A 24,086-nucleotide genomic window follows, 5' to 3' on the forward strand; every position below is an offset into this window, starting at 1 on the left:
GGGCTGGTGAGTTTTCTTTGCCAGGGAAAAGGGCCAATGTTGGTGTCTGGGTCCTGTGGGCGGGAGTGGCCGGCTGGCTCCTGAAATTCGGTGATTTTCAGGATGGTTCCCAGACCCAAGCTGGCACCAGTGGAAACTGGGGCTAGTTTTACAGTGCCAAGGGACTCCTGCAATCTGCCATAAAGAACCAGGGCTGGTGAGTTTTCTTTGCCAAATAAAGAGCCGATGTTGGTGTCTGGGGTCCTGTGGCGGGAGTGGCGGCTGGCTCCTGAAATTCGGTGATTTTCAGGATGGTTCCCAGACCCAAGCTGGCACCAGTGGCAACTCGGGCATCTTTGAGAGTGCCAAGGGACTCCTGCAATCTGCCATAAAGAACCAGGGATGGTGAGTTTTCTTTGGAGGGAAAAGGGCCTTAGTTTGTTTCTGGGGTCCTGTGGCTGGGAGTGGCCGTCTGGCTCCTGAAATTCGGTGATTTTCAGGATGGTTCCCAGACCCAAGCTGGCACCAGTGGCAACTGGGGCTGGTTTGACAGTGCAAGGGACTCCTGCAATCTGCCATAAAGAACCAGGGCTGGTGAGTTTTCTTTGGAGGGAAAAGGCCTATAGTTTGTGTCTGGGGTCCTGTGGCTGGGAGTGGCCGGCTGGCTCCTGAAATTCGGTGATTTTCAGGATGGTTCCCAGACCCAAGCTGGCACCAGTGGCAACTGGGGCTGGTTTGAGAGTGCCAAGGGACTCCTGCAATCTGCCATAAAGAACCAGGGCTGGTGAGTTTTCTTTGGAAAAGGGAAAAGCTGGCCTGAAATTCGGTGATTTTCAGGATGGTGTTGGGTGGCAACTGTCTTTGAGAGTGCCAAGGGACTCCTGCAATCTGGAACCAGGGCTGGTGAGTGGAAAAGGGCCAATGTTGGTGTCTGGGGTCCTGTGGCCGGGAGTGGCTGGCTCCTGAAATTCGGTGATTTTCAGGATGGTTCCCAGACCCAAGCTGGCACCAGTGGCAACTCGGGCTGCTTTGAGAGTGCCAAGGGACTCCTGCAATCTGCCATAAAGAACCAGGGCTGGTGAGTTTTCTTTGGAGGGAAAAGGGCCTATGTTTGTGTCTGGGGTCCTGTGGCCGGGAGTGGCGGCTGGCTCCTGAAATTCGGTGATTTTCAGGATGGTTCCCAGACCCAAGCTGGCACCAGTGGCAACTCGGGCTGCTTTGAGAGTGCCAAGGGACTCCTGCAATCTGCCATAAAGAACCAGGGCTGGTGAGTTTTTTTTTGGAGGGAAAAGGGCCTATAGTTTGTGTCTGGGGTCCTGTGGCTGGGAGTGGCTGGCTGGCTCCTGAAATTCGGTGATTTTCAGGATGGTTCCCAGACCCAAGCTGGCACCAGTGGCAACTGGGGCTGGTTTGAGAGTGCCAAGGGACTCCTGCAATCTGCCATAAAGAACCAGGGCTGGTGAGTTTTCTTTGAGGGAAAAGGGCCTATGTTGGTGTCTGGGTCCTGTGGCCAGGAGTGGCCGGCTGGCTCCTGAAATTCGGTGATTTTCAGGATGGTTCCCAGACCCAAGCTGGCACCAGTGGCAACTGGGGCTGGTTTGAGAGTGCCAAGGGACTCCTGCAATCTGCCATAAAGAACCAGGGCTGGTGAGTTTTCTTTGGAGGGAAAAGGGCCTATAGTTTGTGTCTGGGGTCCTGTGGCCTGGGAGTGGCGGCTGGCTCCTGAAATTCGGTGATTTTCAGGATGGTTCCCAGACCCAAGCTGGCACCAGTGGCAACTGGGGCATCTTTGAGAGTGCCAAGGGACTCCTGCAATCTGCCATAAAGAACCAGGGCTGGTGAGTTTTCTTTGGAGGGAAAAGGGCTATAGTTTGTGTCTGGGGTCCTGTGGCTGGGAGTGGCTGGCTGGCTCCTGAAATTCGGTGATTTTCAGGATGGTTCCCAGACCCAAGCTGGCACCAGTGGCAACTGGGGCTGGTTTGAGAGTGCCAAGGGACTCCTGCAATCTGCCATAAAGAACCAGGGCTGGTGAGTTTTCTTTTGGAGGAAAAAGGGCTATAGTTTGTGTCTGGGGTGCTGTGGCTGGGAGTGGCGGCTGGCTCCTGAAATTCGGTGATTTTCAGGATGGTTCCCAGACCCAAGCTGGCACCAGTGGCAACTGGGGCTGGTTTGAGAGTGCCAAGGGACTCCTGCAATCTGCCATAAAGAACCAGGGCTGGTGAGTTTTCTTTGCCAGGGAAAAGGGCCAATGTTGGTGTCTGGGTCCTGTGGCCGGGAGTGGCGGCTGGCTCCTGAAATTCGGTGATTTTCAGGATGGTTCCCAGACCCAAGCTGGCACCAGTGGAAACTGGGGCTGGTTTGAGAGTGCCAAGGGACTCCTGCAATCTGCCATAAAGAACCAGGGCTGGTGAGTTTTCTTTGGAGGGAAAAGGGCCTATATGTTGGTGTCTGGGGTCCTGTGGCGGGAGTGGCCGGCTGGCTCCTGAAATTCGGTGATTTTCAGGATGGTTCCCAGACCCAAGCTGGCACCAGTGGCAACTGGGGCTGGTTTGAGAGTGCCAAGGGACTCCTGCAATCTGCCATAAAGAACCAGGGCTGGTGAGTTTTCTTTGAGGGAAAAGGGCCGATGTTGGTGTCTGGGGTCCTGTGGGCGGGAGTGGCGGCTGGCTCCTGAAATTCGGTGATTTTCAGGATGGTTCCCAGACCCAAGCTGGCACCAGTGGCAACTGGGGCTGGTTTGAGAGTGCCAAGGGACTCCTGCAATCTGCCATAAAGAACCAGGGCTGGTGAGTTTTCTTTGGAGGGAAAAGGGCCTTAGTGTGTCTGGGGTCCTGTGGCTGGGAGTGGCCGGCTGGCTCCTGAAATTCGGTGATTTTCAGGATGGTTCCCAGACCCAAGCTGGCACCAGTGGCAACTGGGGCTGGTTTGACAGTGCCAAGGGACTCCTGCAATCTGCCATAAAGAACCAGGGCTGGTGAGTTTTCTTTGGAGGAAAAGGGCCTATAGTTTGTGTCTGGGGTGCTGTGGCTGGGAGTGGCCGGCTGGCTCCTGAAATTCGGTGATTTTCAGGATGGTTCCCAGACCCAAGCTGGCACCAGTGGCAACTGGGGCTGGTTTGAGAGTGCCAAGGGACTCCTGCAATCTGCCATAAAGAACCAGGGCTGGTGAGTTTTCTTTGCCAGGGAAAAGGGCCAATGTTGGTGTCTGGGTCCTGTGGGCGGGAGTGGCCGGCTGGCTCCTGAAATTCGGTGATTTTCAGGATGGTTCCCAGACCCAAGCTGGCACCAGTGGAAACTGGGGCTGGTTTGAGAGTGCCAAGGGACTCCTGCAATCTGCCATAAAGAACCAGGGCTGGTGAGTTTTCTTTGCCAGGGAAAAGGGCCAATGTTTGTGTGGGGGGTCCTGTGGCCGGGAGTGGCGGCTGGCTCCTGAAATTCGGTGATTTTCAGGATGGTTTCCCAGACCCAAGCTGGCACCAGTGGCAACTGGGGCTGCTTTGAGAGTGCCAAGGGACTCCTGCAATCTGCCATAAAGAACCAGGGCTGGTGAGTTTTCTTTGGAGGGAAAAGGGCCTATAGTTTGTGTCTGGGGTCCTGTGGCGGGAGTGGCCGGCTGGCTCCTGAAATTCGGTGATTTTCAGGATGGTTCCCAGACCCAAGCTGGCACCAGTGGCAACTGGGGCTGGTTTGAGAGTGCCAAGGGACTCCTGCAATCTGCCATAAAGAACCAGGGCTGGTGAGTTTTCTTTGGAGGGAAAAGGGATATATGTTTGTGTCTGGGGTCCTGTGGCGGGAGTGGCGGCTGGCTCCTGAAATTCGGTGATTTTCAGGATGGTTCCCAGACCCAAGCTGGCACCAGTGGCAACTGGGGCTGGTTTGAGAGTGCCAAGGGACTCCTGCAATCTGCCATAAAGAACCAGGGCTGGTGAGTTTTCTTTGGAGGGAAAAGGGCTATAGTTTGTGTCTGGGGTCCTGTGGGCGGGAGTGGCCGGCTGGCTCCTGAAATTCGGTGATTTTCAGGATGGTTCCCAGACCCAAGCTGGCACCAGTGGCAACTGGGGCTGGTTTGAGAGTGCCAAGGGACTCCTGCAATCTGCCATAAAGAACCAGGGCTGGTGAGTTTTCTTTGCCAGGGAAAAGGGCCAATGTTGGTGTCTGGGTCCTGTGGGTGGGAGTGGCCGGCTGGCTCCTGAAATTCGGTGATTTTCAGGATGGTTCCCAGACCCAAGCTGGCACCAGTGGAAACTGGGGCTGGTTTTACAGTGCCAAGGGACTCCTGCAATCTGCCATAAAGAACCAGGGCTGGTGAGTTTTCTTTGCCAAAAAAGGGCCGATGTTGGTGTCTGGGGTCCTGTGGGCGGGAGTGGCGCTGGCTCCTGAAATTCGGTGATTTTCAGGATGGTTCCCAGACCCAAGCTGGCACCAGTGGCAACTCGGGCATCTTTGAGAGTGCCAAGGGACTCCTGCAATCTGCCATAAAGAACCAGGGATGGTGAGTTTTCTTTGGAGGGAAAAGGGCCTTAGTGTTTTTTCTGGGGTCCTGTGGCTGGGAGTGGCCGTCTGGCTCCTGAAATTCGGTGATTTTCAGGATGGTTCCCAGACCCAAGCTGGCACCAGTGGCAACTGGGGCTGGTTTGACAGTGCTAAGGGACTCCTGCAATCTGCCATAAAGAACCAGGGCTGGTGAGTTTTCTTTGGAGGGAAAAGGGATATAGTTTGTGTCTGGGGTCCTGTGGGCGGGAGTGGCCGTCTGGCTCCTGAAATTCGGTGATTTTCAGGATGGTTCCCAGACCCAAGCTGGCACCAGTGGCAACTGGGGCTGGTTTGAGAGTGCCAAGGGACTCCTGCAATCTGCCATAAAGAACCAGGGCTGGTGAGTTTTCTTTGCCAGGGGAAAAGGGCCAATGTTCTGGGGTGTCTGGGTCCTGTGGGCTGGGGTGGCAACTGGGGGCTGGCTCCTGAAATTCGGTGATTTTCAGGATGGTTCCCAGACCCAAGCTGGCACCAGTGGCAACTGGGGCTCGGGCTGCTTTGAGAGTGCCAAGGGACTCCTGCAATCTGCCATAAAGAACCAGGGCTGGTGTTTTTTTTCTTTGGAGGGAAAAGGGCCTTATGTTGGTGTCTGGGGTCCTGTGGCTGGGAGTGGCCGGCTGGCTCCTGAAATTCGGTGATTTTCAGGATGGTTCCCAGACCCAAGCTGGCACCAGTGGCAACTGGGGCTGGTTTGAGAGTGCCAAGGGACTCCTGCAATCTGCCATAAAGAACCAGGGCTGGTGAGTTTTCTTTGGAGGGAAAGGGGCTATAGTTTGTGTCTGGGGTCCTGTGGCTGGGAGTGGCTGGCTGGCTCCTGAAATTCGGGTGATTTTCAGGATGGTTCCCAGACCCAAGCTGGCACCAGTGGCAACTGGGGCTGGTTTGAGAGTGCCAAGGGACTCCTGCAATCTGCCATAAAGAACCAGGGCTGGTGAGTTTTCTTTGCCAGGGAAAAGGGCTATGTTGGTGTCTGGGGTCCTGTGGCCGGGAGTGGCGGCTGGCTCCTGAAATTCGGTGATTTTCAGGATGGTTCCCAGACCCAAGCTGGCACCAGTGGCAACTGGGGCTGGTTTGAGAGTGCCAAGGGACTCCTGCAATCTGCCATAAAGAACCAGGGCTGGTGAGTTTTCTTTGGAGGGAAAGGGCCTATATGTTTGTGTCTGGGGTCCTGTGGCCGGGAGTGGCCGGCTGGCTCCTGAAATTCGGTGATTTTCAGGATGGTTCCCAGACCCAAGCTGGCACCAGTGGCAACTCGGGCATCTTTGAGAGTGCCAAGGGACTCCTGCAATCTGCCATAAAGAACCAGGGCTGGTGAGTTTTCTTTGGAGGGAAAAGGGCTATAGTTTGTGTCTGGGGTGCCTGTGGGGGAGTGGCTGGCTGGCTCCTGAAAATTCGGTGATTTTCAGGATGGTTCCCAGACCCAAGCTGGCACCAGTGGCAACTGGGGCTGGTTTGAGAGTGCCAAGGGACTCCTGCAATCTGCCATAAAGGACCAGGGCTGGTGAGTTTTCTTTGGAGGGAAAAGGGCTATAGTTTGTGTCTGGGGTGCTGTGGCTGGGAGTGGCTGGCTGGCTCCTGAAATTCGGTGATTTTCAGGATGGTTCCCAGACCCAAGCTGGCACCAGTGGCAACTGGGGGTGCTTTGAGAGTGCCAAGGGACTCCTGCAATCTGCCATAAAGAACCAGGGCTTGTGAGTTTTCTTTGCCATGGAAAAGGGCCAATGTTGGTGTCTGGGTCCTGTGGCGGGAGTGGCGGCTGGCTCCTGAAATTCGGTAATTTTCAGGATGGTTCCCAGACCCAGGCTGGCACCAGTGGAAACGCGGGCTGGTTTGAGAGTGCCAAGGGACTCCTGCAATCTGCCATAAAGAACCAGCGCTGGTGAGTTTTCTTTTGAGGGAAAAGGGCCGATGTTTGTGTCTGGGGTGCTGTGGCCGGGAGTGGCGGGCTGGCTCCTGAAATTCGGTGATTTTCAGGATGGTTCCCAGACCCAAGCTGGCACCAGTGGCAACTCGGGTGCTTTGAGAGTGCCAAGAGACTCCTGCAATCTGCCATAAAGAACCAGGGCTGGTGAGTTTTCTTTGCCAAGGAAAAGGGCCGATGTGGTGTCTGGGGTCCTGTGGCGGGAGTGGCCGGCTGGCTCCTGAAATTCGGTGATTTTCAGGATGGTTCCCAGACCCAAGCTGGCACCAGTGGAAACTGGGGCTGGTTTGAGAGTGCCAAGAAACTCCTGCAATCTGCCATAAAGAACCAGGGCTGGTGAGTTTTCTTTGCCAGGGAAAAAGGGCCTTAGTTTTTTTGGGGTCCTGTGGCCGGGAGTGGCCGGCTGGCTCCTGAAATTCGGTGATTTTCAGGATGGTTCCCAGACCCAAGCTGGCACCAGTGGCAACTGGGGCTGGTTTGAGAGTGCCAAGGGACTCCTGCAATCTGCCATAAAGAACCAGGGCTGGTGAGTTTTTCTTTGGAGGGAAAAGGGGATATAGTTTTGTCTGGGGGTCCTGTGGCTGGGAGTGGCCGGCTGGCTCCTGAAATTCGGTGATTTTCAGGATGGTTCCCAGACCCAAGCTGGCACCAGTGGCAACTCAGGCTGGTTTGACAGTGCTAAGGGACTCCTGCAATCTGCCATAAAGAACCAGGGCTGGTGAGTTTTCTTTGGAGGGATAAGGGATATAGTTTGTGTCTGGGGTGCTGTGGCCGGGAGTGGCCGTCTGGCTCCTGAAATTCGGTGATTTTCAGGATGGTTCCCAGACCCAAGCTGGCACCAGTGGCAACTGGGGCTGGTTTGAGAGTGCCAAGGGACTCCTGCAATCTGCCATAAAGAACCAGGGCTGGTGAGTTTTCTTTGCCAGGGAAAAGGGCCAATGTTGGTGTCTGGGTCCTGTGGGCGGGAGTGGCCGTCTGGCTCCTGAAATTCGGTGATTTTCAGGATGGTTCCCAGACCCAAGCTGGCACCAGTGGAAACTGGGGCTAGTTTTACAGTGCCAAGGGACTCCTGCAATCTGCCATAAAGAACCAGGGCTTGTGAGTTTTCTTTTGCCAAAAAAGGGCCGATGTTGGTGTCTGGCGTCCTGTGGCCGGGAGTGGCCGGCTGGCTCCTGAAATTCGGTGATTTTCAGGATGGTTCCCAGACCCAAGCTGGCACCAGTGGCCACTCGGGCATCTTTGAGAGTGCCAAGGGACTCCTGCAATCTGCCATAAAGTACCAGGGATAGTGCGTTTTCTTTGGAGGGAAAAGGGCCTTAGTGTTTTCTGGGGTCCTGTGGCTGGGAGTGGCCGTCTGGCTCCTGAAATTCGGTGATTTTCAGGATGGTTCCCAGACCCAAGCTGGCACCAGTGGCAACTGGGGCTGGTTTGACAGTGCTAAGGGACTCCTGCAATCTGCCATAAAGAACCAGGGCTGGTGAGTTTTCTTTGGAGGGAAAAGGGATATAGTTTGTGTCTGGGGTCCTGTGGCTGGGGGTGGCCGGCTGGCTCCTGAAATTCGGTGATTTTCAGGATGGTTCCCAGACCCAAGCTGGCACCAGTGGCAACTGGGGCTGGTTTGAGAGTGCCAAGGGACTCCTGCAATCTGCCATAAAGAACCAGGGCTGGTGAGTTTTCTTTGGAGGGAAAAGGGCCTTATGTTGGTGTCTGGGTCCTGTGGCCGGGAGTGGCCGGCTGGCTCCTGAAATTCGGTGATTTTCAGGATGGTTCCCAGACCCAAGCTGGCACCAGTGGCAACTCGGGCTGGTTTGAGAGTGCCAAGGGACTCCTGCAATCTGCCATAAAGAACCAGGGCTGGTGAGTTTTCTTTGGAGGGAAAAGGGCTATAGTTTGTGTCTGGGTCCTGTGGCTGGGAGTGGCCGGCTGGCTCCTGAAATTCGGTGATTTTCAGGATGGTTCCCAGACCCAAGCTGGCACCAGTGGCAACTGGGGCTGGTTTGAGAGTGCCAAGGGACTCCTGCAATCTGCCATAAAGAACCAGGGCTGGTGAGTGTTCTTTGGAGGGATAATGGCTATAGTATGTGTCTGGGTCCTGTGGCCGGGAGTGGCCGGCTGGCTCCTGAAATTCGGTGATTTTCAGGATGGTTCCCAGACCCAAGCTGGCACCAGTGGCAACTGGGGCTGGTTTGAGAGTGCCAAGGGACTCCTGCAATCTGCCATAAAGAACCAGGGCTGGTGAGTTTTCTTTGCCAAGTAAAGAGCCGATGTTGGTGTCTGGGTACTGTGGCCAGGAGTGGCCGGCTGGCTCCTGAAATTCGGTGATTTTCAGGATGGTTCCCAGACCCAAGCTGGCACCAGTGGCAACTCGGGTGCTTTCAGAGTGCCAAGGACTCCTGCAATCTGCCATAAAGAACCAGGGCTGGTGAGTGTTCTTTGGAGGGAAAAGACCTATAGTTTGTGTCTGGGGTCCGGTGGCCAGGAGTGGCCGTCTGGCTCCTGAAATTCGGTGATTTTCAGGATGGTTCCCAGACCCAAGCTGGCACCAGTGGCAACTCGGGCATCTTTGAGAGTGCCAAGGGACTCCTGCAATCTGCCATAAAGAACCAGGGCTGGTGAGTTTTCTTTGGAGGGAAAAGGGCTATAGTTTGTGTCTGGGGTGCTGTGGCTGGGAGTGGCTGGCTGGCTCCTGAAATTCGGTTATTTTCAGGATGGTTCCCAGACCCAAGCTGGCACCAGTGGCAACTGGGGCTGGTTTGAGAGTGCCAAGGGACTCCTGCAATCTGCCATAAAGGACCAGGGCTGGTGAGTTTTCTTTGGAGGGAAAAGGGCTATAGTTTGTGTCTGGGGTGCTGTGGCTGGGAGTGGCTGGCTGGCTCCTGAAATTCGGTGATTTTCAGGATGGTTCCCAGACCCAAGCTGGCACCAGTGGCAACTGGGGTGCTTTGAGAGTGCCAAGGGACTCCTGCAATCTGCCATAAAGAACCAGGGCTTGTGAGTTTTCTTTGCCATGGAAAAGGGCCAATGTTGGTGTCTGGGTCCTGTGGCCGGGAGTGGCCGGCTGGCTCCTGAAATTCGGTAATTTTCAGGATGGTTCGCAGACCCAGGCTGGCACCAGTGGAAACTGGGGCTGGTTTGAGAGTGCCAAGGGACTCCTGCAATCTGCCATAAAGAACCAGGGCTGGTGAGAGTTTTCTTTGAGGGAAAAGGGCCGATGTTTGTGTCTGGGGTGCTGTGGCCGGGAGTGGCGGGCTGGCTCCTGAAATTCGGTGATTTTCAGGATGGTTCCCAGACCCAAGCTGGCACCAGTGGCAACTCGGGTGCTTTGAGAGTGCCAAGAGACTCCTGCAATCTGCCATAAAGAACCAGGGCTGGTGAGTTTTCTTTGCCAGGGAAAAGGGCCGATGTAGGTGTCTGGGTCCTGTGGCCGGGAGTGGCCGGCTGGCTCCTGAAATTCGGTGATTTTCAGGATGGTTCCCAGACCCAAGCTGGCACCAGTGGAAACTCGGGCTGGTTTGAGAGTGCCAAGAAACTCCTGCAATCTGCCATAAAGAACCAGGGCTGGTGAGTTTTCTTTGCCAGGAAAAAAGGGCCTTAGTTTTTTTTGGGGTCCTGTGGCCGGGAGTGGCGGCTGGCTCCTGAAATTCGGTGATTTTCAGGATGGTTCCCAGACCCAAGCTGGCACCAGTGGCAACTGGGGCTGGTTTGAGAGTGCCAAGGGACTCCTGCAATCTGCCATAAAGAACCAGGGCTGGTGAGTTTTCTTTGGAGGGAAAAGGGCCTTAGTGTTTGTCTGGGGTCCTGTGGCTGGGAGTGGCCGGCTGGCTCCTGAAATTCGGTGATTTTCAGGATGGTTCCCAGACCCAAGCTGGCACCAGTGGCAACTCAGGCTGGTTTGACAGTGCTAAGGGACTCCTGCAATCTGCCATAAAGAACCAGGGCTGGTGAGTTTTCTTTGGAGGGAAAAGGGATATAGTTTGTGTCTGGGGTGCTGTGGCGGGAGTGGCCGTCTGGCTCCTGAAATTCGGTGATTTTCAGGATGGTTCCCAGACCCAAGCTGGCACCAGTGGCAACTGGGGCTGGTTTGAGAGTGCCAAGGGACTCCTGCAATCTGCCATAAAGAACCAGGGCTGGTGAGTTTTCTTTGCCAGGGAAAAGGGCCAATGTTGGTGTCTGGGTCCTGTGGGCGGGAGTGGCCGTCTGGCTCCTGAAATTCGGTGATTTTCAGGATGGTTCCCAGACCCAAGCTGGCACCAGTGGAAACTGGGGCTGGTTTTACAGTGCCAAGGGACTCCTGCAATCTGCCATAAAGAACCAGGGCTGGTGAGTTTTTCTTTGCCAAAAAAGGGCCGATGTTTGGTGTCTGGGTCCTGTGGCGGGAGTGGCGGCTGGCTCCTGAAATTCGGTGATTTTCAGGATGGTTCCCAGACCCAAGCTGGCACCAGTGGCAACTCGGGCATCTTTGAGAGTGCCAAGGGACTCCTGCAATCTGCCATAAAGAACCAGGGCTGGTGAGTTTTCTTTGGAGGGAAAAGGGCCTATAGTTTGTGTTCTGGGGTCCTGTGGCTGGGAGTGGCCGGCTGGCTCCTGAAATTCGGTGATTTTCAGGATGGTTCCCAGACCCAAGCTGGCACCAGTGGCAACTGGGGCTGGTTTGAGAGTGCCAAGGGACTCCTGCAATCTGCCATAAAGAACCAGGGCTGGTGAGTTTTCTTTGGAGGGAAAAGGGGGCCTATGTTTGTGTCTGGGGTCCTGTGGCTGGGAGTGGCCGGCTGGCTCCTGAAATTCGGTGATTTTCAGGATGGTTCCCAGACCCAAGCTGGCACCAGTGGCAACTGGGGCTGGTTTGAGAGTGCCAAGGGACTCCTGCAATCTGCCATAAAGAACCAGGGCTGGTGAGTTTTTCTTTGGAGGGAAAAGGGCTATGTTTGTGTCTGGGTCCTGTGGCCGGGAGTGGGCGGCTGGCTCCTGAAATTCGGTGATTTTCAGGATGGTTCCCAGACCCAAGCTGGCACCAGTGGCAACTGGGGCTGGTTTGAGAGTGCCAAGGGACTCCTGCAATCTGCCATAAAGAACCAGGGCTGGTGAGTTTTCTTTGGAGGGAAAAGGGCCGATAGTTTGTGTCTGGGTCCTGTGGCCGGGAGTGGCGGCTGGCTCCTGAAATTCGGTGATTTTCAGGATGGTTCCCCAGACCCAAGCTGGCACCAGTGGCAACTGGGGCTGGTTTGAGAGTGCCAAGGGACTCCTGCAATCTGCCATAAAGAACCAGGGCTGGTGAGTTTTCTTTGCCAGGAAAAGGGCTATAGTTTTGTGTCTGGGGTCCTGTGGCGGGAGTGGCCGGCTGGCTCCTGAAATTCGGTGATTTTCAGGATGGTTCCCAGACCCAAGCTGGCACCAGTGGCAACTGGGGCTGGTTTGAGAGTGCCAAGGGACTCCTGCAATCTGCCATAAAGAACCAGGGCTGGTGAGTTTTCTTTGGAGGGAAAAGGGCCGATCGTTAGTGTCTGGGGTGCTGTGGCTGGGAGTGGCCGGCTGGCTCCTGAAATTCGGTGATTTTCAGGATGGTTCCCAGACCCAAGCTGGCACCAGTGGCAACTGGGGCTGGTTTGAGAGTGCCAAGGGACTCCTGCAATCTGCCATAAAGAACCAGGGCTGGTGAGTTTTCTTTGGAGGGAAAAGGGCTATAGTTTGTGTCTGGGGTGCTGTGGCTGGGAGTGGCTGGCTGGCTCCTGAAATTCGGTGATTTTCAGGATGGTTCCCAGACCCAAGCTGGCACCAGTGGCAACTGGGGCTGGTTTGAGAGTGCCAAGGGACTCCTGCAATCTGCCATAAAGAACCAGGGCTGGTGAGTTTTCTTTGCCAGGGAAAAGGGCCAATGTTGGTGTCTGGGGTCCTGTGGCCGGGAGTGGCCGGCTGGCTCCTGAAATTCGGTGATTTTCAGGATGGTTCCCAGACCCAAGCTGGCACCAGTGGCAACTGGGGCTGGTTTGAGAGTGCCAAGGGACTCCTGCAATCTGCCATAAAGAACCAGGGCTGGTGAGTTTTCTTTGGAGGGAAAAGGGCCGATGTTTGTGTCTGGGGTCCTGTGGCTGGGAGTGGCGGGCTGGCTCCTGAAATTCGGTGATTTTCAGGATGGTTCCCAGACCCAAGCTGGCACCAGTGGCAACTGGGGCTGGTTTGAGAGTGCCAAGGGACTCCTGCAATCTGCCATAAAGAACCAGGGCTGGTGAGTTTTCTTTGCCAGGGAAAAGGGCCTTAGTGTTTTTTGGGGTCCTGTGGCCGGGAGTGGCCGGCTGGCTCCTGAAATTCGGTGATTTTCAGGATGGTTCCCAGACCCAAGCTGGCACCAGTGGCAACTCGGGCTGGTTTGAGAGTGCCAAGGGACTCCTGCAATCTGCCATAAAGAACCAGGGCTGGTGAGTTTTCTTTGGAGGGAAAAGGGCCTATAGTTTGTGTCTGGGGTCCTGTGGCCGGGAGTGGCCGGCTGGCTCCTGAAATTCGGTGATTTTCAGGATGGTTCCCAGACCCAAGCTGGCACCAGTGGCAACTGGGGCTGGTTTGAGAGTGCCAAGGGACTCCTGCAATCTGCCATAAAGAACCAGGGCTGGTGAGTTTTCTTTGCCAGGGAAAAGGGCCATATGTTTGTGTCTGGGGTCCTGTGGCCGGGAGTGGCCGGCTGGCTCCTGAAATTCGGTGATTTTCAGGATGGTTCCCAGACCCAAGCTGGCACCAGTGGAAACTGGGGCTAGTTTTACAGTGCCAAGGGACTCCTGCAATCTGCCATAAAGAACCAGGGCTGGTGAGTTTTCTTTGCCAAGGGAAAAGGGCCGATGTTGGTGTCTGGGGTCCTGTGGCCGGGAGTGGCGGCTGGCTCCTGAAATTCGGTGATTTTCAGGATGGTTCCCAGACCCAAGCTGGCACCAGTGGCCACTCTGGGGCATCTTTGAGAGTGCCAAGGGACTCCTGCAATCTGCCATAAAGAACCAGGGATGGTGAGTTTTCTTTGGAGGGAAAAAGGGCTATAGTTGTTTTCTGGGGTCCTGTGGCTGGGAGTGGCCGTCTGGCTCCTGAAATTCGGTGATTTTCAGGATGGTTCCCAGACCCAAGCTGGCACCAGTGGCAACTGGGGCTGGTTTGACAGTGCTAAGGGACTCCTGCAATCTGCCATAAAGAACCAGGGCTGGTGAGTTTTCTTTGGAGGGAAAGGGATATAGTTTGTGTCTGGGGTGCTGTGGGCGGGAGTGGCCGTCTGGCTCCTGAAATTCGGTGATTTTCAGGATGGTTCCCAGACCCAAGCTGGCACCAGTGGCAACTGGGGCTGGTTTGAGAGTGCCAAGGGACTCCTGCAATCTGCCATAAAGAACCAGGGCTGGTGAGTTTTCTTTGCCAGGGAAAAGGGCCAATGTTGGTGTCTGGGTCCTGTGGCCGGGAGTGGCCGGCTGGCTCCTGAAATTCGGTGATTTTCAGGATGGTTCCCAGACCCAAGCTGGCACCAGTGGCAACTGGGGCTGGTTTGAGAGTGCCAAGGGACTCCTGCAATCTGCCATAAAGAACCAGGGCTGGTGAGTTTTCTTTGCCAGGGAAAAGGGCCAATGTTGGTGTCTGGGTCCTGTGGCTGGGAGTGGCGGCTGGCTCCTGAAATTCGGTGATTTTCAGGATGGTTCCCAGACCCAAGCTGGCACCAGTGGCAACTGGGGCATCTTTGAGAGTGCCAAGGGACTCCTGCAATCTGCCATAAAGAACCAGGGCTGGTGAGTTTTCTTTGGAGGGAAAAGGGCCTATGTTGGTGTCTGGGGTCCTGTGGCCGGGAGTGGTTGGCTGGCTCCTGAAATTCGGTGATTTTCAGGATGGTTCCCAGACCCAAGCTGGCACCAGTGGCAACTGGGGCTGGTTTGAGAGTGCCAAGGGACTCCTGCAATCTGCCATAAAGAACCAGGGCTGGTGAGTTTTCTTTGAGGGAAAAGGGCCTATAGTTTGTGTCTGGGGTCCTGTGGCTGGGAGTGGCCGGCTGGCTCCTGAAATTCGGTGATTTTCAGGATGGTTCCCAGACCCAAGCTGGCACCAGTGGCAACTGGGGCTGGTTTGAGAGTGCCAAGGGACTCCTGCAATCTGCCATAAAGAACCAGGGCTGGTGAGTTTTCTTTGGAGGGAAAAGGGCCTATAGTTTGTGTCTGGGGTCCTGTGGCCGGGAGTGGCCGGCTGGCTCCTGAAATTCGGTGATTTTCAGGATGGTTCCCAGACCCAAGCTGGCACCAGTGGCAACTGGGGCTGGTTTGAGAGTGCCAAGGGACTCCTGCAATCTGCCATAAAGAACCAGGGCTGGTGAGTTTTCTTTGGAGGGATAAGGGCTACAGTTTGTGTCTGGGGTCCTGTGGCCGGGAGTGGCGGCTGGCTCCTGAAATTCGGTGATTTTCAGGATGGTTCCCAGACCCAAGCTGGCACCAGTGGAAACTGGGGCTGGTTTGAGAGTGCCAAGGGACTCCTGCAATCTGCCATAAAGAACCAGGGCTGGTGAGTTTTCTTTGGAGGGAAAAGGGCTATATGTTTGTGTCTGGGGTCCTGTGGCGGGAGTGGCGGCTGGCTCCTGAAATTGGTGATTTTCAGGATGGTTCCCAGACCCAAGCTGGCACCAGTGGCAACTGGGGCTGGTTTGAGAGTGCCAAGGGACTCCTGCAATCTGCCATAAAGAACCAGGGCTGGTGAGTTTTCTTTGGAGGGAAAAGGCCTATAGTTTGTGTCTGGGGTCCTGTGGCTGGGAGTGGCGGCTGGCTCCTGAAATTCGGTGATTTTCAGGATGGTTCCCAGACCCAAGCTGGCACCAGTGGCAACTCGGGCTGGTTTGAGAGTGCCAAGGGACTCCTGCAATCTGCCATAAAGAACCAGGGCTGGTGAGTTTTCTTTGGAGGGAAAAGGGCCTATAGTTTGTGTCTGGGTCCTGTGGCCGGGAGTGGCCGGCTGGCTCCTGAAATTCGGTGATTTTCAGGATGGTTCCCAGACCCAAGCTGGCACCAGTGGCAACTGGGGCTGGTTTGAGAGTGCCAAGGGACTCCTGCAATCTGCCATAAAGAACCAGGGCTGGTGAGTTTTCTTTGCCAGGGAAAAGGGCCGATGTTGGTGTCTGGGGTCCTGTGGCCGGGAGTGGCCGGCTGGCTCCTGAAATTCGGTGATTTTCAGGATGGTTCCCAGACCCAAGCTGGCACCAGTGGCAACTGGGGGTGCTTTGAGAGTGCCAAGGGACTCCTGCAATCTGCCATAAAGAACCAGGGCTGGTGAGTTTTCTTTGGAGGAAAAGGGCCTATAGTTTGTGTCTGGGGTCCTGTGGCTGGGAGTGGCCGTCTGGCTCCTGAAATTCGGTGATTTTCAGGATGGTTCCCAGACCCAAGCTGGCACCAGTGGCAACTCGGGCATCTTTGAGAGTGCCAAGGGACTCCTGCAATCTGCCATAAAGAACCAGGGCTGGTGAGTTTTCTTTGGAGGGAAAAGGGCTATAGTTTGTGTCTGGGGTCCTGTGGCTGGGAGTGGCCGGCTGGCTCCTGAAATTCGGTGATTTTCAGGATGGTTCCCAGACCCAAGCTGGCACCAGTGGCAACTGGGGCTGGTTTGAGAGTGCCAAGGGACTCCTGCAATCTGCCATAAAGAACCAGGGCTGGTGAGTTTTCTTTGCCAGGGAAAAGGGCTATAGTTTGTGTCTGGGTCCTGTGGCTGGGAGTGGCTGGCTGGCTCCTGAAATTCGGTGATTTTCAGGATGGTTCCCAGACCCAAGCTGGCACCAGTGGCAACTGGGGCTGCTTTGAGAGTGCCAAGGGACTCCTGCAATCTGCCATAAAGAACCAGGGCTGGTGAGTTTTCTTTGGAGGAAAAGGGCCAATGTTGGTGTCTGGGGTCCTGTGGCCGGGAGTGGCCGGCTGGCTCCTGAAATTCGGTGATTTTCAGGATGGTTCCCAGACCCAAGCTGGCACCAGTGGCAACTCGGGCTGGTTTGAGAGTGCCAAGGGACTCCTGCAATCTGCCATAAAGAACCAGGGCTGGTGAGTTTTCTTTGGAGGAAAAGGGCCTATAGTTTGTGTCTGGGGTGCTGTGGCTGGGAGTGGCGGCTGGCTCCTGAAATTCGGTGATTTTCAGGATGGTTCCCAGACCCAAGCTGGCACCAGTGGCAACTGGGGCTGGTTTGAGAGTGCCAAGGGACTCCTGCAATCTGCCATAAAGAACCAGGGCTGGTGAGTTTTCTTTGCCAGGAAAAGGGCCATATGTGTTTGTGTCTGGGTCCTGTGGCCGGGAGTGGCGGCTGGCTCCTGAAATTCGGTGATTTTCAGGATGGTTCCCAGACCCAAGCTGGCACCAGTGGCAACTGGGGCTGGTTTGAGAGTGCCAAGGGACTCCTGCAATCTGCCATAAAGAACCAGGGCTGGTGAGTTTTCTTTGGAGGGAAAAGGGCCTATGTTTGTGTCTGGGGTCCTGTGGCGGGAGTGGCGGCTGGCTCCTGAAATTCGGTGATTTTCAGGATGGTTCCCAGACCCAAGCTGGCACCAGTGGCAACTCGGGCTGGTTTGAGAGTGCCAAGGGACTCCTGCAATCTGCCATAAAGAACCAGGGCTGGTGAGTTTTCTTTGGAGGGAAAAGGGCTATATGTTTGTGTCTGGGTCCTGTGGCTGGGAGTGGCGGCTGGCTCCTGAAATTCGGTGATTTTCAGGATGGTTCCCAGACCCAAGCTGGCACCAGTGGCAACTGGGGCTGGTTTGAGAGTGCCAAGGGACTCCTGCAATCTGCCATAAAGAACCAGGGCTGGTGAGTTTTTTCTTTGGAGGGAAAAAAGGGCTATAGTTTGTGTCTGGGGTCCTGTGGCTGGGAGTGGCTGGCTGGCTCCTGAAATTCGGTGATTTTCAGGATGGTTCCCAGACCCAAGCTGGCACCAGTGGCAACTCGGGCTGCTTTGAGAGTGCCAAGGGACTCCTGCAATCTGCCATAAAGAACCAGGGCTGGTGAGTTTTCTTTGCCAGGGAAAAGGGCCAATGTTGGTGTCTGGGTCCTGTGGCCGGGAGTGGCGGCTGGCTCCTGAAATTCGGTGATTTTCAGGATGGTTCCCAGACCCAAGCTGGCACCAGTGGCAACTCGGGCTGGTTTGAGAGTGCCAAGGGACTCCTGCAATCTGCCATAAAGAACCAGGGCTGGTGAGTTTTCTTTGGAGGGAAAAGGGCCTATGTTTGTGTCTGGGGTCCTGTGGCTGGGAGTGGCCGGCTGGCTCCTGAAATTCGGTGATTTTCAGGATGGTTCCCAGACCCAAGCTGGCACCAGTGGCAACTGGGGCTGGTTTGAGAGTGCCAAGGGACTCCTGCAATCTGCCATAAAGAACCAGGGCTGGTGAGTTTTCTTTGCCAGGGAAAAGGGCCTATGTTTGGTGTCTGGGGTCCTGTGGCTGGGAGTGGCGGCTGGCTCCTGAAAGGTGATTTTCAGGATGGTTCCCAGACCCAAGCTGGCACCAGTGGCAACTCGGGCTGGTTTGAGAGTGCCAAGGGACTCCTGCAATCTGCCATAAAGAACCAGGGCTGGTGAGTTTTCTTTGCCAGGGAAAGGGGATATAGTTTGTGTCTGGGGTCCTGTGGCGGGAGTGGCCGGCTGGCTCCTGAAATTCGGTGATTTTCAGGATGGTTCCCAGACCCAAGCTGGCACCAGTGGCAACTGGGGCTGGTTTGAGAGTGCCAAGGGACTCCTGCAATCTGCCATAAAGAACCAGGGCTGGTGAGTTTTCTTTGCCAGGAAAAGGGCCAATGTTTTTGTCTGGGGTCCTGTGGCGGGAGTGGCGGCTGGCTCCTGAAATTCGGTGATTTTCAGGATGGTTCCCAGACCCAAGCTGGCACCAGTGGAAACTGGGGCTGGTTTGACAGTGCCAAGGGACTCCTGCAATCTGCCATAAAGAACCAGGGCTGGTGAGTTTTTTTCTTTGCCAAAAAAAGGGCCGATGTTGGTGTCTGGCGTCCTGTGGCGGGAGTGGCGGCTGGCTCCTGAAATTCGGTGATTTTCAGGATGGTTCCCAGACCCAAGCTGGCACCAGTGGCAACTCGGGCATCTTTGAGAGTGCCAAGGGACTCCTGCAATCTGCCATAAAGAACCAGGGATGGTGAGTTTTCTTTGGAGGGAAAAGGGCCTATAGTTTTTTTCTGGGGTCCTGTGGCTGGGAGTGGCCGTCTGGCTCCTGAAATTCGGTGATTTTCAGGATGGTTCCCAGACCCAAGCTGGCACCAGTGGCAACTGGGGCTGGTTTGACAGTGCTAAGGGACTCCTGCAATCTGCCATAAAGAACCAGGGCTGGTGAGTTTTCTTTGGAGGGAAAAGGGATATAGTTTGTGTCTGGGGTGCTGTGGCGGGAGTGGCCGTCTGGCTCCTGAAATTCGGTGATTTTCAGGATGGTTCCCAGACCCAAGCTGGCACCAGTGGCAACTGGGGCTGGTTTGAGAGTGCCAAGGGACTCCTGCAATCTGCCATAAAGAACCAGGGCTGGTGAGTTTTCTTTGCCAGGGAAAAGGGCCAATGTTGGTGTCTGGGTCCTGTGGGCGGGAGTGGCCGTCTGGCTCCTGAAATTCGGTGATTTTCAGGATGGTTCCCAGACCCAAGCTGGCACCAGTGGAAACTGGGGCTGGTTTTAGAGTGCCAAGGGACTCCTGCAATCTGCCATAAAGAACCAGGGCTGGTGAGTTTTCTTTGCCAGGGAAAAGGGCCAATGTTGGTGTCTGGGTCCTGTGGGCGGGAGTGGCCGGCTGGCTCCTGAAATTCGGTGATTTTCAGGATGGTTCCCAGACCCAAGCTGGCACCAGTGGCAACTCGGGCATCTTTGAGAGTGCCAAGGGACTCCTGCAATCTGCCATAAAGAACCAGGGATGGTGAGTTTTCTTTGGAGGGAAAAGGGGATGTTGGTGTCTGGGTCCTGTGGCCAGGGAGTGGCCGTGGCCGGCTGGCTCCTGAAATTCGGTGATTTTCAGGATGGTTCCCAGACCCAAGCTGGCACCAGTGGCAACTGGGGCTGGTTTGAGAGTGCCAAGGGACTCCTGCAATCTGCCATAAAGAACCAGGGCTGGTGAGTTTTCTTTGGAGGGAAAAGGGCTATAGTTTGTGTCTGGGGTCCTGTGGCTGGGAGTGGCTGGCTGGCTCCTGAAATTCGGTGATTTTCAGGATGGTTCCCAGACCCAAGCTGGCACCAGTGGCAACTCGGGTGCTTTGAGAGTGCCAAGGGACTCCTGCAATCTGCCATAAAGAACCAGGGCTGGTGAGTTTTCTTTGGAGGGGAAAAGGGCTATAGTTTGTGTCTGGGTCCTGTGGCTGGGAGTGGCCGGCTGGCTCCTGAAATTCGGTGATTTTCAGGATGGTTCCCAGACCCAAGCTGGCACCAGTGGCAACTGGGGCTGGTTTGAGAGTGCCAAGGGACTCCTGCAATCTGCCATAAAGAACCAGGGCTGGTGAGTTTTCTTTGGAGGGAAAAGGGCTATAGTTTGTGTCTGGGGTCCTGTGGCTGGGAGTGGCCGGCTGGCTCCTGAAATTCGGTGATTTTCAGGATGGTTCCCAGACCCAAGCTGGCACCAGTGGCAACTGGGGCTGGTTTGAGAGTGCCAAGGGACTCCTGCAATCTGCCATAAAGAACCAGGGCTGGTGAGTTTTCTTTGCCAGGGAAAAGGGCTATATGTTTGTGTCTGGGGTCCTGTGGCCGGGAGTGGCCGGCTGGCTCCTGAAATTCGGTGATTTTCAGGATGGTTCCCAGACCCAAGCTGGCACCAGTGGCAACTGGGGCTGGTTTGAGAGTGCCAAGGGACTCCTGCAATCTGCCATAAAGAACCAGGGCTGGTGAGTTTTCTTTGGAGGAAAAAGGGCCTATGTTGGTGTCTGGGGTCCTGTGGCTGGGAGTGGCCGGCTGGCTCCTGAAATTCGGTGATTTTCAGGATGGTTCCCAGACCCAAGCTGGCACCAGTGGCAACTCGGGCTGGTTTGAGAGTGCCAAGGGACTCCTGCAATCTGCCATAAAGAACCAGGGCTGGTGAGTTTTCTTTGGAGGGAAAAGGGCTATAGTTTGTGTCTGGGGTCCTGTGGCGGGAGTGGCTGGCTGGCTCCTGAAATTCGGTGATTTTCAGGATGGTTCCCCAGACCCAAGCTGGCACCAGTGGCAACTGGGGCTGGTTTGAGAGTGCCAAGGGACTCCTGCAATCTGCCATAAAGAACCAGGGCTGGTGAGTTTTCTTTGGAGGGAAAAGGGCCGATGTTGGTGTCTGGGTCCTGTGGGCGGGAGTGGCCGGCTGGCTCCTGAAATTCGGTGATTTTCAGGATGGTTCCCAGACCCAAGCTGGCACCAGTGGCAACTCGGGTGCTTTCAGAGTGCCAAAGGACTCCTGCAATCTGCCATAAAGAACCAGGGCTGGTGAGTTTTCTTTGGAGGGAAAAGACCTATAGTTTGTGTCTGGGGTCCTGTGGCCGGGAGTGGCCGTCTGGCTCCTGAAATTCGGTGATTTTCAGGATGGTTCCCAGACCCAAGCTGGCACCAGTGGCAACTCGGGCATCTTTGAGAGTGCCAAGGGACTCCTGCAATCTGCCATAAAGAACCAGGGCTGGTGAGTTTTCTTTGGAGGGAAAAGGGCTATAGTTTGTGTCTGGGGTGCTGTGGCTGGGAGTGGCTGGCTGGCTCCTGAAATTCGGTGATTTTCAGGATGGTTCCCAGACCCAAGCTGGCACCAGTGGCAACTGGGGCTGGTTTGAGAGTGCCAAGGGACTCCTGCAATCTGCCATAAAGGACCAGGGCTGGTGAGTTTTCTTTGGAGGGAAAAGGGCTATAGTTTGTGTCTGGGGTGCTGTGGCTGGGAGTGGCTGGCTGGCTCCTGAAATTCGGTGATTTTCAGGATGGTTCCCAGACCCAAGCTGGCACCAGTGGCAACTCGGGTGCTTTGAGAGTGCCAAGGGACTCCTGCAATCTGCCATAAAGAACCAGGGCTGGTGAGTTTTCTTTGCCATGGAAAAGGGCCAATGTTTGTGTCTGGGTCCTGTGGCCGGGAGTGGCGGCTGGCTCCTGAAATTCGGTAATTTTCCGGATGGTTCGCAGACCCAGGCTGGCACCAGTGGAAACGCGGGCTGGTTTGAGAGTGCCAAGGGACTCCTGCAATCTGCCATAAAGAACCAGCGCTGGTGAGTTTTCTTTTGAGGGAAAAGGGCCGATGTTTGTGTCTGGGGTGCTGTGGCCGGGAGTGGCGGGCTGGCTCCTGAAATTCGGTGATTTTCAGGATGGTTCCCAGACCCAAGCTGGCACCAGTGGCAACTCGGGTGCTTTGAGAGTGCCAAGGGACTCCTGCAATCTGCCATAAAGAACCAGGGCTGGTGAGTTTTCTTTGCCAAGTAAAGGGCCGATGTAGGTGTCTGGGTCCTGTGGCCGGGAGTGGCGGCTGGCTCCTGAAATTCGGTGATTTTCAGGATGGTTCCCAGACCCAAGCTGGCACCAGTGGCAACTGGGGCTGGTTTGAGAGTGCCAAGGGACTCCTGCAATCTGCCATAAAGAACCAGGGCTGGTGAGTTTTCTTTGCCAGGGAAAAGGGCCTTAGTGTTTTTGGGGTCCTGTGGCCGGGAGTGGCCGGCTGGCTCCTGAAATTCGGTGATTTTCAGGATGGTTCCCAGACCCAAGCTGGCACCAGTGGCAACTGGGGCTGGTTTGAGAGTGCCAAGGGACTCCTGCAATCTGCCATAAAGAACCAGGGCTGGTGAGTTTTCTTTGGAGGGAAAAGGGCCTTATGTTTTTGTCTGGGGTCCTGTGGCGGGAGTGGCGGCTGGCTCCTGAAATTCGGTGATTTTCAGGATGGTTCCCAGACCCAAGCTGGCACCAGTGGCAACTGGGGCTGGTTTGAGAGTGCCAAGGGACTCCTGCAATCTGCCATAAAGAACCAGGGCTGGTGAGTTTTCTTTGGAGGGATAAGGGATATAGTTTGTGTCTGGGGTGCTGTGGCTGGGAGTGGCGGCTGGCTCCTGAAATTCGGTGATTTTCAGGATGGTTCCCAGACCCAAGCTGGCACCAGTGGCAACTGGGGCTGGTTTGAGAGTGCCAAGGGACTCCTGCAATCTGCCATAAAGAACCAGGGCTGGTGAGTTTTCTTTGGAGGGATAAGGGATATAGTTTGTGTCTGGGGTGCTGTGGCCGGGAGTGGCCGTCTGGCTCCTGAAATTCGGTGATTTTCAGGATGGTTCGCAGACCCAAGCTGGCACCATTGGCAACTGGGGCTGGTTTGAGAGTGCCAAGGGACTCCTGCAATCTGCCATAAAGAACCAGGGCTGGTGAGTTTTCTTTGCCAGGGAAAAGGGCCAATGTTGGTGTCTGGGTCCTGTGGGCGGGAGTGGCCGTCTGGCTCCTGAAATTCGGTGATTTTCAGGATGGTTCCCAGACCCAAGCTGGCACCAGTGGAAACTGGGGCTGGTTTGACAGTGCCAAGGGACTCCTGCAATCTGCCATAAAGAACCAGGGCTGGTGAGTTTTCTTTGCCAAGTAAAGGGCCGATGTTGGTGTCTGGGTCCTGTGGCTGGGAGTGGCCGGCTGGCTCCTGAAATTCGGTGATTTTCAGGATGGTTCCCAGACCCAAGCTGGCACCAGTGGAAACTGGGGCATCTTTGACAGTGCCAAGGGACTCCTGCAATCTGCCATAAAGAACCAGGGCTGGTGAGTTTTCTTTGGAGGGAAAAGGGCCTTAGTGTTTTCTGGGGTCCTGTGGCTGGGAGTGGCCGTCTGGCTCCTGAAATTCGGTGATTTTCAGGATGGTTCCCAGACCCAAGCTGGCACCAGTGGCAACTGGGGCTGGTTTGAGAGTGCCAAGGGACTCCTGCAATCTGCCATAAAGAACCAGGGATGGTGAGTTTTCTTTGGAGGGAAAAGGGCCTTAGTGTTTTCTGGGGTCCTGTGGCTGGGAGTGGCCGTCTGGCTCCTGAAATTCGGTGATTTTCAGGATGGTTCCCAGACCCAAGCTGGCACCAGTGGAAACTGGGGCTAGTTTTACAGTGCTAAGGGACTCCTGCAATCTGCCATAAAGGAGCAGGGATGGTGAGTTTTCTTTGCCAGGGAAAAGGGCCAATGTTTGTGTGTGTGTCCTGTGGCCAGGAGTGGCCGGCTGGCTCCTGAAATTCGGTGATTTTCAGGATGGTTCCCAGACCCAAGCTGGCACCAGTGGCAACTCGGGTGCTTTCAGAGTGCCAAGGGACTCCTGCAATCTGTCATAATGTACCATGGATGGTGAGTATTCTTTGGAGGGAAAAGGGCCGATGTTGGTGTCTGGGTCCTGTGGCCTGGAGTGGCCGGCTGGCTCCTGAAATTCGGTGATTTTCAGGATGGTTCCCAGACCCAAGCTGGCACCAGTGGCCACTCGGGCTGGTTTGAGAGTGCCAAGGGACTCCTGCAATCTGCCATAAAGAACCAGGGCTCGTGAGTTTTCTTTGGAGTGAAAAGGGCTATAGTTTTTGTCTGGGGTGCTGTGGCTGGGAGTGGCTGGCTGGCTCCTGAAATTCGGTGATTTTCAGGATGGTTCCCAGACCCAAGCTGGCACCAGAGGCAACTCGGGTGCTTTGAGAGTGCCAAGGGACTCCTGCAATCTGCCATAAAGAACCAGGGCTGGTTAGTGTTCTTTGGAGGGATAATGGCTATAGTATGTGTCTGG

General features: G+C 55.3%; 1 long non-coding RNA gene across 2 annotated transcripts; it reads left to right on the forward strand.

Moving 5' to 3' along the window:
- The first annotated feature begins 19,447 nt into the window (after positions 1–19,447).
- On the forward strand, positions 19,448–23,796 carry LOC115916060. 2 transcript variants are annotated; one of them, XR_004061565.1, is made up of 4 exons: positions 19,448–19,498; positions 23,382–23,476; positions 23,572–23,665; positions 23,760–23,796. It is a non-coding gene; the product is annotated as an uncharacterized LOC115916060 (long non-coding RNA). The 2 variants fall into 2 exon arrangements; XR_004061564.1 differs by lacking the exon at positions 19,448–19,498 and having other exon boundaries at positions 23,320–23,476.
- The last annotated feature ends 290 nt before the right edge of the window (positions 23,797–24,086 follow it).

The sequence above is a fragment of the Camarhynchus parvulus genome, unplaced genomic scaffold (assembly GCF_901933205.1).
Source record: "Camarhynchus parvulus unplaced genomic scaffold, STF_HiC, whole genome shotgun sequence".
Lineage (NCBI taxonomy): Eukaryota > Metazoa > Chordata > Aves > Passeriformes > Thraupidae > Camarhynchus > Camarhynchus parvulus.